At 50.6% G+C, this 14,752-nt stretch overlaps 1 protein-coding gene across 1 annotated transcript in view; it reads right to left on the reverse strand.

Moving 5' to 3' along the window:
- The window catches only part of ATP23 (ATP23 metallopeptidase and ATP synthase assembly factor homolog), an 86,932-nt gene extending 76,857 nt beyond the window's left edge, over positions 1-10,075 (reverse strand). Inside the window, exons 1-2 of the mRNA XM_057557163.1 lie at positions 9,834-10,075; positions 7,889-7,977 (exon numbers count right to left, since the gene is read on the reverse strand). The gene's annotated coding sequence lies outside the window, so the exon portion shown is untranslated. The remainder of the gene's footprint in view (positions 1-7,888; positions 7,978-9,833) is intronic.
- Positions 10,076-14,752: the final 4,677 nt, after the last annotated feature.

Raw genomic sequence — 14,752 nt, forward strand, 5'->3', positions numbered from 1 at the left:
CCAGATAGTGAGGGGCATAGAGAAGAGTCAGGTCCCAAAGGAAATGCAGACCTGGAGCAGCATGGCTATTCCCTGGCAGGTATGTGCACGGTGGAGGGAAGGGGGCAGGGAGGGGAGACCCAGTGGGGTCTGGATTTGAACCAGATGCTACCAGATCCAGCAGGCAGGCCCAGAAGGAATCCCTTAGCAGCACTCTCAGGAAATCCAGGGCTCAAGGTATTTCCTTGGCTCCCAGGACAGGGAGCTCAGTCCAGTGACAAGGGACATTGTCTCCTACCTCACTGCCAAGGAAAGAGACCCTACACAATGAGACCTGGCTCACATATTAAAAAGCTTCACACCCTAGGGACTTCCCTGGCGGTCCAGTGGTTAAGACTTCGCCTTCCAATGCAGGAAGGGTTTGATCCCTGGTCGGGGAGCTAAGACCCCACGTGCCTCGGGGCCAAAGAACCAAAACATAAAACGGGGGCAATGTCGTGGTAATTTCAACAGGGACTTTAAAAATGGTCCACATTAAACATTTTAAAAACTCTTTAAAAAAAAAAAAAAAGCTTCACACCCTAAATGCAATGTGACATCCCTGATTGGATTTGGATTTTGGAACAGAAAAAGGACATGAGTGGAAAACATGAAATCCGCAAGAAGTCAACAGTTTGGTTAATAGTATTGCGCCAATGTTTCTTCATTTTGACAAATGTACCACAGTTAGGGAAGTTGTTAACTTTAGGGGAAGCTAGGTAAAATGAAGAGTATTTGGGAACTCTCTACACTATCTTGCAACTTTTCTGTAAGTCTAAACTTATTCCAAATATATTAAAACAAAACAAAACCCCAAAAACCTTTAAAACATAAGTTCAAGATTTAAGAGGCAGAAAGAGAGAGAAAGCAAAAGTTCAAAGGGAAGGTAAAGGTGCAGAAAGTGGGATATATGTTTAATTCTTAGTTAGAAATCTGAAGACCTTTGCTGTATGCATTTATCCACTCAACAAATATTTATTGAGCATCTACTATGTGCCAAGCATTGTTTGCAGAGTCGGGGTTACAGCAGTGAACAAAACAGAACCAATCCCTGCCATCCTGGGGCTTACATTTTAGTGAGTCTAGACTCACTAGTCTACACTCTAGAGCTTAATCTGTTTGTCTAACCCCACTCCACCCTACAGGCTCCAACACTCAGCCCCCAGCACTGAAAAGCTGGGCCAGTTCCTCTCGGGGTCACATCAGGGTCCAGGAAGGGCTTGCTTTGACCGGCGAGAGTCAGGAGGCCTGAGGTGGCCCCGGATTGTGCGCGGAGTTGGGCTGCTTCTTGGCTTCTGACTAGAGATGGAACTACATGCCTGGCCTTTCTCATTTGTAACATGAGTAAAGCAGTAAGAAACCAACTTTCTCCCAGAGATATGCTTAAGTTCAGTGGGCATGAAAGTGTGTTCAAAGGATAAAAGTGCTTGCATTAATACGATTGTTGTAAATATTTAGATTCAGACTAAGAAGTGGGTTAGGACCTCTCTTCTGTAGTTACTACAAACCCTCCTCCTTCCGTCGTCAAAGAACCTTCTCAACTGGAGTAAAAAATCGAGGCAAACATTGCGCGCTCAGCCAGGGTCAGGCCCACGCAGCCGCTTGGTCCTTAGGCAGTCCTGGTGCAGCGGGCAGACAGCGCGGAGCGTCCCCGGCCTGCGCCCGCCTCGTCTCCCAGGGGAAGGGCCGGCGGCTGTGGCGCCGCGCTCTGGACGGGGATCCGCGCCGAGGGCGCGGCGACAGGTACCGGAGAGCGGACCGCACCCCTTAGGAGGCCCACGCTGGCGACCCGCGCCGTGCCCCGCGAGGGGCCCAGCGCAAGCGGCCCGGGGCGCCTGGCCCCGGCCCAGCCGCCTTCGGAGGGAAAGTTGTTGCTCAACCCTGAGGAATGCGGAGCCGCAGCGGCGGCGGGCGGAAGCGGCGGGAGGATCACAGCGACGGCCGGCCAGGGACCGCGCTGGGGCGGCGCGCTGCAAACTTGGCCCCGTGAAAACCCCGGGTGCGGCGCGCAAAGCTGGGCCGCCCCAGGCCCAAGCCGGCCCACGGCCTGGAGGTGACAACCACGCGGCCTGGTGGTGCAGCGCGGGGCTAGGATGGCCGGGCCGTTTGGGAAGGGCGGTGGCAGAGGCAGGCCTGAGGACAGAGGCAAGAACCTCCCACTGAGAACTCCAGGAAGGCAGAGGTTTTTGTCTTTTATGATCTCGATTAGCCCCCCACGCCTGCAGAGTGCCATGAACAGAGTAGGCGCTCAATAAACAGTTTTGAAAGTGTGATCTAATCCCTCCCGGCCTCAGTTTCCTTCTCGGTGCAACAAACGGTTTGATCTCTGAGGCCCCTAGCAACTCTGAAATTCTAGGATGCTGAGATTAAATCCCATGTGTACTGCTGTGGTTTTGCTTTTAGTTTTTCAGGGACATTTTTAGTGCTACCCTTTATGATGTGCCAGGAGTGAATTTGACACCAGATGGCTTTTTTTTTTTTTTTTAAATAAGAAAGAAGACAAAGGGAGGGAAAAAAATATTTTCCAACTGGCAGTGCTGCCAGCATTTTGGAAGAGAATCCAGGGAGGCAAAGAGGGGCTGTTTCAGCCTGATTCTTCCTCCTCCCGCACACTCTGCCACCCTGGCCTCCACCATAAATGGGGTAGATCAGATTGGAGCTTTTTATAGACAAGGCGAAGGGAACATCATCACAGGAAGCTCCACCCCGAGTTAGGGCTTGCTTTGTCCTCTCCTGCTCTCACAGGGGACTGGCCCCTGAGCCACAGGGGCACGGATTCCAGCTACAGGCAGGGCTCCAGCTACAAGCTGACCCTGGCGTTAATTAGAAGAACAGAGAGACACCTGGCAAATCAAAAGCTAGCGTTCCCCGCCTGGGGAACATTAAGGAAAAATAGCCCAAATGGCAGTGTCTCTTCTGGAATTCCTCTCTTGGATCCCAGCTCCCTCTCCTCACACAGGGAGGAGGGAAACTGGTCCTTGCTCAGAATGGCCTCTAGCTCAGTTCTTAATATTGTGGCAAGGAGAAGGGAAATTCCTAGAATGAGCCAGTTTGGCAGTGTGTACTGTGGTGTCAAACAGGGATGGACACCTGCAGTCACACTGCTTGGGTTCAAATCTTGGCTGCACTACCCACTAGTTGTTTGACTAGGACAGTGACTTCGCCTCTCTGTGCCTTAGTTTCTTCCACTGTAAAATGGAATAAACCACACACACACACACCCCGCGCCCCTCCACCGCCCTTGTAGGATTGTTGTGTAGATTTAATGAGATAGCACAAGAAAATTGTTAGTGGTCTACCTCTTCAACAGATCAACAAGGAACGTGTTCAATGTTTTTCTTATTTGTTCAGCTTCAGGATCCCCCAAACTAGGACCTCTTGCTGGATAGGCCCTTGAAGAGCCCCACTGTGGCACTGTCACCTCTGGGCAAAGGGATCTCAATCCAGCTAACTGGTCCCTCCCTCCTCCTTCTTCACATCCCCAGGAGACTGGAGGAAGGCAGCACAGGATGAACAGAAATCATGCATCAGGCTCCAACTTGATGAATCACCTTAAAGGGATGGGGTGGGGGAAGCTCAGTAAGAAATAGGTCACCCTTAACCCTGGGGGAAGAAGGGCACAGTAGGTGAGGAGAGGGGACCGTTGGTGCTAGGCTGGGAGGGTGTCACCACTGCAGTAGACAGTGAGGGGATTGTGATGGTCACCGTGGTATATAACCCGATGAGGTATCCTAGGTTTTCTGCTGATAAATTGTTTTCTAATTGTTTCAGATGCAGAGTTCTTGAATCCTTTACCAGCAAGTTCCTTGAGGTTAGGTTTTATCTTTCTGTTGTGGTATCCACCCCACACAAACTCCTAGGAGAAGCTACACAAAAAGTAAACACTCTGGAAGTACTTATTGATTTGGTTGAGCTGTTTGTTATGGACTAAAGGTGTGTGTGTGTGTGTGTGTGTGTGTCCGTCCGTCCATCACCCCCCCCCCACCGCACCACCCAAATTCATATGCTGAGATCTTAACTCCCAATGTGATGGTATTAGGAGGTGGGGCCTTTGGGTGGTGATTAGATCATGAGCCCTCATGAATGGAATTAGTGCCCTCTTAAAAGAGATCGCATAGAGCTCTCTTGCCCCTTCTGCCATGTGAGCACACAGCTAGCAGCCAGCCATCTACGAACCAGGAAGCGGGCCCTCACCAGACGCTGACCTTTCCTGCACCTTGATCTGGAAATGGGAATGTGAAAAATAAATTTCTCTTGTTTATAAGCTTCCTAGTCTATGGTATCATGTTACAGCAGTCTGAACTAAGACATGTTAAAACAGAGCAACAGGTTGGGACTCTAGACTGGAGGGACAAGGGGAGACAGGTGGTAGTACCAGGGTCACCTGCTGGCCCCAAGTGTCTTTCCTTCAACCCACAGGCTCTCTCTCAAAATACAGCATTCAAACTTTTTCAGCCTCTAGAAAGTCAATGACACCTCGGTTCCCAGCCTGTCCTATCACAGGGGAGCTAATGTCCACGGCAGAGCCGGGAAAATACATGTCTTCAGCTATTCTGTCACTCCTGGCCCGAGTGAGCCTCCAAGGCAAGCTTTGCCGCCATGTCTTTCCCTTTCTGGAATTCCCAGCCAGGACAGAGCCAACTGCTGCTCCCTGAGACATTTTCTGGAATCTCCACATGGTTCTTCACGTGGCTGGCTCATTCCCACCCTTTGGGTCTCCTCTTCAGAGCGGACTTTCTGGACCACCATCTATCAAAATTAACCACCCCCCTAAGATTACCTTCCATTACCTTATCCTGTTTATTGTGTTATTTACATGCTTATTGTCTCTCTGCTCCACTCAGACTGAAAGTTCCGTAAGAGCGGGGATCTTGTCTTCTGCTCATCACCACATCTCAGCCACTTTCACAATGCCTGGTATATAGTAAGTGTCTGCTTAATAACTGGTGGTCCCCTCCCAGAGTTATTCCCCTTCTCTCTAGCATTTTTAGTCAATTCTTATTTATGAGGTAATTCTTGTACCTTCAAAAGATGCATCAGTCTCCTTTATTTTGAAAACTTATCAATCCTCCTCCTTAGCCATCAGCTTATTTTTCCCTCCTTCACCCCAGGCTACCAGGGAAAGATACTTGGCAGTGTCTTATGTGTCGGTTAGGACCTTTTGGTGGAAAGCAACAGAAGACCAACTAAAAGTGGCTTAAACAATGAACAAGTATATCATTTTTCAGAGGCAGACAGTATTGATTCCACCTTCAATAAGGTCAAGGCTCCAGTCAGCTTCTCTGTGATTCTATGGAGACCCCTGGCCTAGTGGGCTTCCCACCTCATGTCTCATTGACCAGGGTTGTATCACATGCCTGGGCCTAAACCAATCACTGGCAAGGAGGCAGAAGCACACTGACTGGTTGCTTAGATTTATCAACATTCATCGTCTGTGGCTGAGGGGGGTCCCCTTCCCTGAGTACAGGGCAGGTAAATTCCAGAACAAAATCAAGGCTTACCAGCCCAGAAAAAAAGGTAGGGAGCGGCTATTGAATCTGTGAGCTGCCCAATAACCTTCCAATAAACTGTTTTTCTGCTTAAGTTAGCCAGAGTTGGTTTCTGTGGCCTGTAACCACAGAATTCTGGCTGATGCAGCTCTGGGGCTGCACAGTGAGGAGTGACAGAAGTGGCATTCATGGCCAGGAAGGGTGATGTCAGCACACAGCCGTGAGATGGAATAGGACGGCCACACAAGGAGCAGGCGTGGAATAGCTCTAAGACCCCGGAAACAGCCCGCGGGGTTTTGAGAGCTGGATGATTAGGGCTTAGAGCCAGAGGCTGTATACTTCAAGTGACTTTACTGTGATTGTACCCCCAGGCTATGTAACCTGGGGAAGGTGGGTCACATGGAAGTTCAGTAAATATTGAAGTGGACTGAAGTGACCACCCTCCCTTTTAAAAACTCTATCCTTCCTCCGTGTCCAAGAGGCCATCCATGTAGATGACTGAAATGACTGGCCTTTCCCACCCACCGCGTTTCCTGCAGAAGACTTGAGCAATCACACAGCCCTTTCCCCCCACCTCACATCTCGCCCTCCTCAGGGACGGGCCACTTGGTGGTTCTGCCCTTGAGCGGCTCTCCCACCTCTGGACCCAAGACTCCACTGTCACTCCGACCTGCCTCACCTTCAAACCTGAACCTCAGACCCGCCCTCTCTGACCTTAAACTCCTTTCTTTCCGCTCCTCCTCTCGGCTGCCCACTCCTCTGAGCCTGCTTCGAAGAACTTGGTTCAGTCCCTGGCACATAATCAACATCTGATTAGTGGTTATCAAGACTGTCTCATCCTCTTCTGCCTGCTGGCGAATGGCCTGCCCCAAAGCCAGTCACTTTACTGCCTCTCCCCTCCCCCCGCCCCCATTCTAGAGCGCCCCCCAGCCCCTCACTCTCTCCCTCCCAGCTAGGGGTTACTCCCTGCCTCTCACTACCTCCTTCCCTGTTCCTTGCTGCCTTCTCCACTGATTCTCAGTCTCACCTCACCCAGGCCTCACTGGGGCCCAGTAATCCTTATTATCTCTGGGGGCCTCCCAATCAGGTTCCCACAGCAGCTCTTCTAAGCTCGGAAGCTCCTCTCCTCCCCTGCTCACCTCCTCCTACAGATAACCCCCTCCCTCTTTGTCAGCAGCAGCAGCAGTGTCAGGCACAGACGGCTCTACTGTCCACCTCAGGGAGACATCTCAGACCTGTGGTCACAAGATGGTGGACTACAGCCCTTTCTGTCCCCTTTTTCTCTCAAAACATCACCCTCAAAACAAGGAGACTCAGAAACAGAAACCCAAGCTCCACCTTCAACTAAACTAGGAAATATTAAGAGTCCTGAACTGCGCTTCCCTGCTGGCGCAGTGGTTAAGAATCCACCTGCCAATGCAGGGGACATGGGTTCGAGCCCTGGTCTGGGAAGATCCCACATGCCGCGGAGCAACTAAGCCCGTGCGCCACAACTACTGAGCCCGCATGCCACAACTACTGAAGCCCGCACACCTAGAGCCCGTGCTCCGCAACAAGAGAAGCCACCGCAATGAGAAGCCCGTGCACTACAACGAAGAGTAGCCCCCGCTCGCCGCAACTAGAGAAAGCCCGTGTGCAGCAACGAGGACCCAATGCAGCCATAAATAAATAAATAAAATTTAAAAAAATAATAATCCTGAACTACATCGTATGAAAACAGAAAGTGTATGGGAGAGTGGCAAGAAGGGCAGGCCCAGAACATCCAGAGGCACATGCCCACGAGAAGCAAGTGGACTCTCCCCTCAGAGAGGCTAGGAATTGGAAGGAGTCAGTAAACTAGAAGGCAGGGGTCTAAAAGCTGGGGGCTTGTTCAAAGACCTACTTAAAGTGCAATTTGATCATCAGGAAACTCAGTGGTACCCAGCGCAATGAAGTGATTTACTGTGTCCCCTTCCCCACTCATGCAGGAGACAGGAAGATCGATACTGGAGATACAGTACTGAAACAGAGAGATTCTGGACTTTGTGGGGGGTCGGGGGGAGAAGAAGGAGTGGGATCAAAAGCTGAGGGAGGGACTTCCCTGATGGTCCAGCGGTTGAGACTGCGCACTCCCAAAGCAGGGGGTCTGAGTTCAATCCCTGGTTAGGGAACTAGATCCTGCATGCTGCAACTAAAGATCCCACATGCCCCAACTAAAGATGCCACATGATGCAACAAAGATCCTGTGTGCCGCAACTAAGACCCGGCGCAGCCAAATAAATAAATATTAAAAAAGAAAGAAAGAAAGGAAGGAAGGAAGGGAAAGGAAAGGAAAGGAAAGGAAGAGAGAGTGAGGGTGGGATAAAGCCATTTTAGGTAGGCAAAAGTCTCTAAACTGTTACCTCCCAGGCATTCTTTCTCAGGAAGCTACTGGAGGATGTGCTTCATCCAAACAACGAAGTAAACCGAGGAAGAGGAAGACACTGGGTCCCTGAAAGAGGAAAAGGGCAAAGTGAATTCTTAATTACTGGCCATGGGAAGTCCCAGGGTGACAGGTGTGCTACAGGCCTCAAGAGCAACGCATCCAGAGAAAAGCAGAAGGATGGAGCACCGCAGGACAAATGTCTCCAAGGAGAAACAAAACAGAACCAATAAGATTATATGACAGGTTTGGCCATATGCAAAACTGTACTGAGAAGGCGTTTTACAGAGCTGTTGAAGGGTGTGGGAAGATGGAGTCAGAGATTCAAAGAAAACCAAGCAAATAAAAAATGAGGCAATTAACTCCAGGAAAAACAAAAAAGTAGTACAAGAAAGGAAATGTAAACAGAGCACACAACAAAAAGTTATATTAGAAAAGGAAATGGAACCAGCATACTTGCCTCAAAAGTAAACAATATTTTCAAAGTCAATAATGAGATCACTGAAGATGGATTTAACCCTAAATTGTGATATAAACATAATGGGGGTGGGAAGAAGGGAAGAAGCAAGGAAGAGAACCAAAACCCTCATCTACCAAGACAAGGAGTCAACAAATTAGATAAATGAACCCAGAATGGCAGTACATATAATATTTAGAAATAAGGAAGGAAATACCAGAAGACACAGCTAAACGAGTTGAAAGCGGTTGCCCCTGGGGAGTAGGATTAAAATTGGGAGAAAGGCCAGTGGGACTTCTGTTTTTATTACAAGCCCTTTAGAATGATTTGATTTGTAAGCAATGTGTTTGTATTAGCTCGATAAAAATAAATATTAATTTTATAAAGCAACTATAAAAGGAGGTGTCACATCCTCCACTACAGAATGCCTGAGGAACTCTGTGTAGACTCAAAGGAGCAAGGGTCTCCCCATCCTCATCCCCTCCCAGATGGGCATTATTCATCAGCTCAGCCCTCTTCTCCCAGATGCACTCTCTCCATCTCCTCCTGTTCTGTCGGCCATTCACAGGGTGGCTGTACTCCAGCCCTACTGAACTGTCAGTGTCCAGAACGTGCTTCTGGGACTTCGCATGCACCACGCCCTCTACCTGGAAGGTTACTCTTTCCTATTCCACTCTCACCCCAACCTATATAGGATAGTTTAAACTTCAGCCCTCAGCTGAGATAACACTTACACCATAGCCATCCTCCTTCCCACCCTAGTCTGGGCTAAATGCTCTTCCTCTGTGTTTTCCTACAACTCTGCGTCCCCATTGTTGCTCTTAGCACACTGCTCTGTACATATCCCTCACTTGTTTAGCTTTCCCACTAGACTGTAAGCTCAGTGAGGACAGGAACTCATTCTTAATCACTCTAGTTCCAGGTCAGGACCTGTGACTGGTAAAATAGTCGATGATCATGCAAATGGCTAAATACGTGATTCACATTTAGTAAGAGCTCAATAAAGATTTGAAAGAGTAATAAATATTCAAATGCAGACCTCCCCCTCCATCCAAAATATGCCTCCCTCCTGTCATCTCCATTCTACCCTCTATACTCTCCCTCTCCTACAAGGTCAAACTTCTCAGGCAAGTTGGCTGTGGCCAGTGCCTCAGCTTCTAGTCTACCCACTCCTGCCTTGACCGCATAAAGCAGCCAAGGCCCCTTCACGGGACCAGGTTCAGCTCCACTAAAGGGATTTCTAACTGAGTTCACACTAAAATTGACGGGGCAGTTTAGAGACTGTCTGCACAGCCCGGAAGGAAAGCAACCCCGTCTTAGTTTTCTTGTCCCCGGGCCCAAAGTACAGCTCTCAGAGGCCTGGCTGGGCCCCAGGCTAAGCAGAGGGGACACGGTTAGCTCTTGACTTGGGCCTAACAAAGATCCGTCTTGGCATAAACTAAGCGACTGGCTCTACCCAGTCTCTCACCTCCCTGTCCATTTTGCTTTGGTGACTCCCGGCCAGTGTTTCCAATGGGAAAGGCGTGAGGCCCCTGCCTGGGTGCAGGGAGGCCTGGAGGTAAGAAGCGTGAGTGCTCAGCATGGGCCAGGCACACAGTAGGCGCTGGAGGGTAAAAATCCGCCTGGCATCACTCCCCAAACGAAGCTGGCCTCCACGAGGTCTGGGGAGAAGGCACCGGATCCGCCTCACTGCAAAGCCTCTAGGTCGCCCGCCTAGGTCAGGGGCGTCCTGCCGCCCCACCCCCATCGCGCCACGTGACCTCAAAGGGCCGTCTGGGGTTTGGAATGCGGCAACCTCAGCTTTGCCCCCAGAGGGGCCGGCGGAGCGCCTGCGGAGAGAGGGAGGGAAGAGGGAGGGAGAAAGAAGTGGCCGCACCCGCGGCTCGGAGGACTGGAGGGGTGGGGGCGGGGCGCAGGAGGGGGGCCCTTCTCTCCTTTCCCCAGTGCGCGCGCTGGAGGAGCGAGGGAAGGAGGTGGTTTGCCTTCGTCCAGGAAACCTGTAAATACGGGTCGAGAAATTCGATCTGCTCCTGTCGCTTCCCTATTTAGGAGAAGGAACGGAGCCAGGCGATTAGTGGCTCCTGGGGGCGCAGGTCACGTGGCCTCCCAGGACTAGGTGGGGGGAGGGGGAGGCAGTGCTCCCGAGGAACCGGGATCTAGGGAGGCCGAAATCCCGGCCAGGCCCGGCGGCTCCTGCCCCAAATAGTTTCATTTGTCCTTATCTTACACGCTCGCATACTGCCCGTGGGGTGGGAGGGTCGAGGGTCTACCCTGCTGCGGGTTCGTCCACGGCACGCGCCCTTTCTGAGTGCTGGGTGAGGTGTGTCTGTCGGCGTCACCAAGCCTCAGTCGGCTCCGGCCTCGTTTGCAAAGCCCGGGTTAGATGTGACCAGACTTCCGAGTCCCAGACTCTTGTGCCTGTGGTGGCCGTCAGGCTCTGAGGCTCTGCTCCGGGTCTGGGACTCCCTGTCCTGGGTGGTGGAGAAAGTGTCTAGGAGGTTGGCGTCCTGCCTCCGAGCTTCCCTGGCTCAGTGGCCCGGGAGACCAGCAGTGCCCCGGGAGGAAAGTGCCCATCGGGACTGGCTTCCAACAGAGCCTACTGTTTGCCACTCTCTGTGAGGGCATGAGGGGAGTGGAGGAAAAAAGACAGTGCCTGCCCTCAAAGGAGCTTACTCTGGAGTGGGGGCAACAGTCAAGTAAACCAGAATGAAACTACAGGAGCACAGAGAAGCATCTAAGTCCCGCTGGGGACCTGGGAGGATTAGAGGAAGAGGTGGCACTTGAATTGTATTTTAAAGGTTGAGGAGTCATCACACACCGGAGGGGGAAGGGCACGCAGGCAGAAAGAACGGCCTTTGCAAAAGCGTGGAAGCACACGGTGCCAAAGAATCACAGGTGCCTCGTTCCTCCGGACAGAATCACGGGTGAGTGTGGGGAAGGTGTGCGAGATGGGTGGGGTAAGCCACCAGGAGCCAGAGCCAGGCATCTGTGCTTGTTCTGAAAGTCGTGGGGAACTGCTGAATCATTCCATATAGCCAGGATCAGATTTGCATCTTCTAGGAGAGCTGGGGATGGATTTGGATTTGGGCCCTAGAGGAGAGAGCTTGATGCGGAGCCTGTTGCCAGCCTCCCCTGAGAGAGTGGTAGTGGGAGTGGGAAGAATGCAAAGGCCTGACAAATACTTGCAAGGGGAAGAGCCACTTGGCCTCAGGATGGATTGGGGGGGTGGGTATGAGTGGGGAGGAGGAGTCTTGAGTGACCTCAGGTTTCTGGCGTGGGGAACTGGGCAGATGATGGATGCAGAAGGCAAGGTTGATGATGGTGAGAGTAATATTTATTGAGCACCTCCGGTGTTCCAGGCGCTCATTGCTTCACATATTATCTCATTTAATCCTCACAGTGATCTATGAAGTAGGTACTATCATTATCCCCATTTTAAGATGAGGAAACTAAATCAAGAGGCTCAATAACTAAGTGGTAAGGTTGGGATGATGAACATGCCTGCACCTTGCCGAATGCATCATCCCAAATCTGAAGCCCCAGTGAGGTTCCCCGGGCTACTCTACGTAGAATCTATACCCACCACCACTGGCTCCTCCCTCCCTCCCCAGCCTCCACATCTGGCACCCCCACAACTGTTCAGTCACTGTCACCAGATCTGTCTTTCATCCCGCCCCACCTCACCCCCAGGACCTTGTCTGAAACAGCCAGGCAAAAAGCCTTGTGACAGGAGGGCACGGGGCTCCGGAACCCTGGTGCTGAGACCCCACCTTCCTAGTTACAATACAAAACGGAACTGAGACTCTGCAGGAACAATCAGAGAAAGCAAGAACATGGATGTGTTCTGTTTGTAATAAAAAATTTCTTAAAACATTTTAATGGAACATTTCAATGACATCAGAGGGTCAAGAAAGGTCTGTCTCGGCCCAACCCTGTGTTTATTTTCTGTGGGGAAAGGGGCAGGGTTCTGGAGCAAGCGTGCACCTCCCATGGAGGAAGCTCCTTCAGCTATTTCCCTTTCCCAAACCTTGGCTCAGGAACAGCCAGTCCAACCGGAGGAGCCATGGGAGACAGGAATGGCACTCCTTTGAGCCACACCCTCACTACCCCACTGCCTGCATTCAGGTGGTGGTAGGGGCAGGAAGGGGCTGTTGCTTCCAGATTGCCTCTCAACAGCCTTCCGGTAGAGGTAAAGGTAAGATACGGGGAAGAAACAGGTAGGTGACCAGAGATAGTTTGTAAGCTTTCTCTTGGGAGAGGTGTTAGGCCTAGAGAGCCCCGGCCTCAGCTGTCACCCTTGAACCTAATTAAACGGGGCCCACCCAAAGTCACACAACCAGCAACTGGCCCAGGGCCTGGAGGGAGGAGGGTATTTATGAGGCTGTTTGAGGCAGAAGTTAGGCCTCCCACTTCCCCAACCCCCTTAACTGTAGGAAAGATGCCCATCATGACCCCAGACAGCTTTCTGGGCTAAAGACCTGTAATCTGGGGACAGAGCAGTGAGAAGCCCATGGCATCAAGAGTGCAAGCCCTGCCTGTCTGTGTTTCAGGCTCCAGTAAAGCTGCCATTGCTTTTGTAGTTTCTGGAGGCACAAAGGTCCTCACCAGGCTTCACAGGGACCTTCCATCATCTCACCCCTCTGCCCTTGGTTCTGTTAGCACCCCTGTGCCTCTGGTCTTAGAAGGGTTCTGTGTGTTTTCTTAAAAATGAACCTTTCTTTGACCTCAGAGCAAGAGGTACTTGAGGGCCACCTCCTCTGTATCTTTCAGGGACAGCTAGAGCCCTACACACAGAAGGCGTCCACAGCACACAGAGAAGAAAGCTGTGTGGTTCCAGCTATGGGTCACAACCTGGTGGTGGGTCATGAGATCCATTTAGAGAGCCATGACCAGCATCTTAAAAAAAAAGAATACAATAAATAGAAAGTATCAGAGTGCGTGCACATAGCAAGGATAAGTATTGTTTTTGAAACTTTTGTTTCAGTTATCTCACAATACAAAATGTATTTCTTGCTGTGTGTCTTACTGAAACCCTGGTTCAGAGCACTGGTTAAGACATAGACTCACAAATACATAAAGAAAGTCTGCCTGCTCTGTGTCAGGCACTATGCTAGATCCAAAATGAATAATACAGTCTTAATTCATCTTCTGGTTGGGAACTCTGTAAGCAAACTATCTGCAAGAAATGATGCTAAGTGCTCTGAGACAGTACGTAGGAGGCTATAAAGCTCTGGCTTGAGAGTGGGTATCTGGGAGGGCTTCCCAGAGGAGGTGATGCAGTCAGAGTTCTTAGCAAGAAAAGACAGTGACCAAAAAAGAAAAGAAAGGACAGTGACTAGGTTCTGGTATCTCTTCCATCTTATAGATAGGAAAGGAACTAGGTAAAGTGTCAAGATTCAAGTCTTAAAGTCAAAAGAGAACTTCTAGGGAGTTCCCTGGCAGTCCAGTGGGACTCAGCGCTTTCACTGCCATGGGCCCAGGTTCAGTCCCTGGTCCAGAAACTAGGATCCCGCAAGACACGTGGCGTGGCCAGAAATAAATAAATAGATAAAAAGACAACTTCTAGTCCTGCCTCCTCTTCTTAACAAGCTGTGAGACCTTAGGTGAGTCAGTTAACCTTTCCAAACCCTGTTTCCTCATCTACAAAATGGGCACATCTGCTCTGTCAACCTCGAAGCAATAAGAGATCAAATGTGACAGAAAATGTATGTGAAAGTACTTTGTAAACTATAAAAGGGGGAGGGATTGTCTCTATGGAGGAGGAAATTACAGTGTAGAGAGGTGAAGTGTCCCGCCCAACACTACAGAGTGGGATGGGAGGGGTGGGGTGAGCAGGTACTCCTCAATCCTCAGTCCTCAGCTCCTGCCTGCACTCCCCCCTCCTCCCACCGCAGCAGCTGAACTACCCCACTAGAGGGTGGGGGGAGGGCCCCAAAAGGCCCCCTAGCAACCTATTAAAGATTTACCTCAAAAATCCTTTTCTATTCATGACCTTTTGACAAAGATGGGAGGTAAATATGTGAGAACTCCTCCCTTTCCCCTTCTGTTAATGAATTAGGATCTACCCAAACTCAGTGTTTAAAGTTACATAAGCATCATTCAGATCTTCTGTACCAGCTACTTTCATTTTGGAAAAACTACATTTCCATTAAAATGGTGTTATATAAAAAGGTTTTATGTATGTATGTGTAGGAACAGAAGGAACAGGTGCACGTGAGCACTGTGAAGGCACACAGGCACATACACATCACAACCTCACCTGTCCTCATGGGGAGCAGGTGTTTGACAGTTCCTGGTGAGTTAAGATGTGACCCGCTTGCTTGTCCTCCAACCCCCAGTGAGACCTGGTGCATGTTGGGCAATGGGAACTGCAGCAGGAAGGCCATC

The sequence above is a fragment of the Balaenoptera acutorostrata genome, chromosome 11, assembly GCF_949987535.1.
Source record: "Balaenoptera acutorostrata chromosome 11, mBalAcu1.1, whole genome shotgun sequence".
Classification (NCBI taxonomy): domain Eukaryota; kingdom Metazoa; phylum Chordata; class Mammalia; order Artiodactyla; family Balaenopteridae; genus Balaenoptera; species Balaenoptera acutorostrata.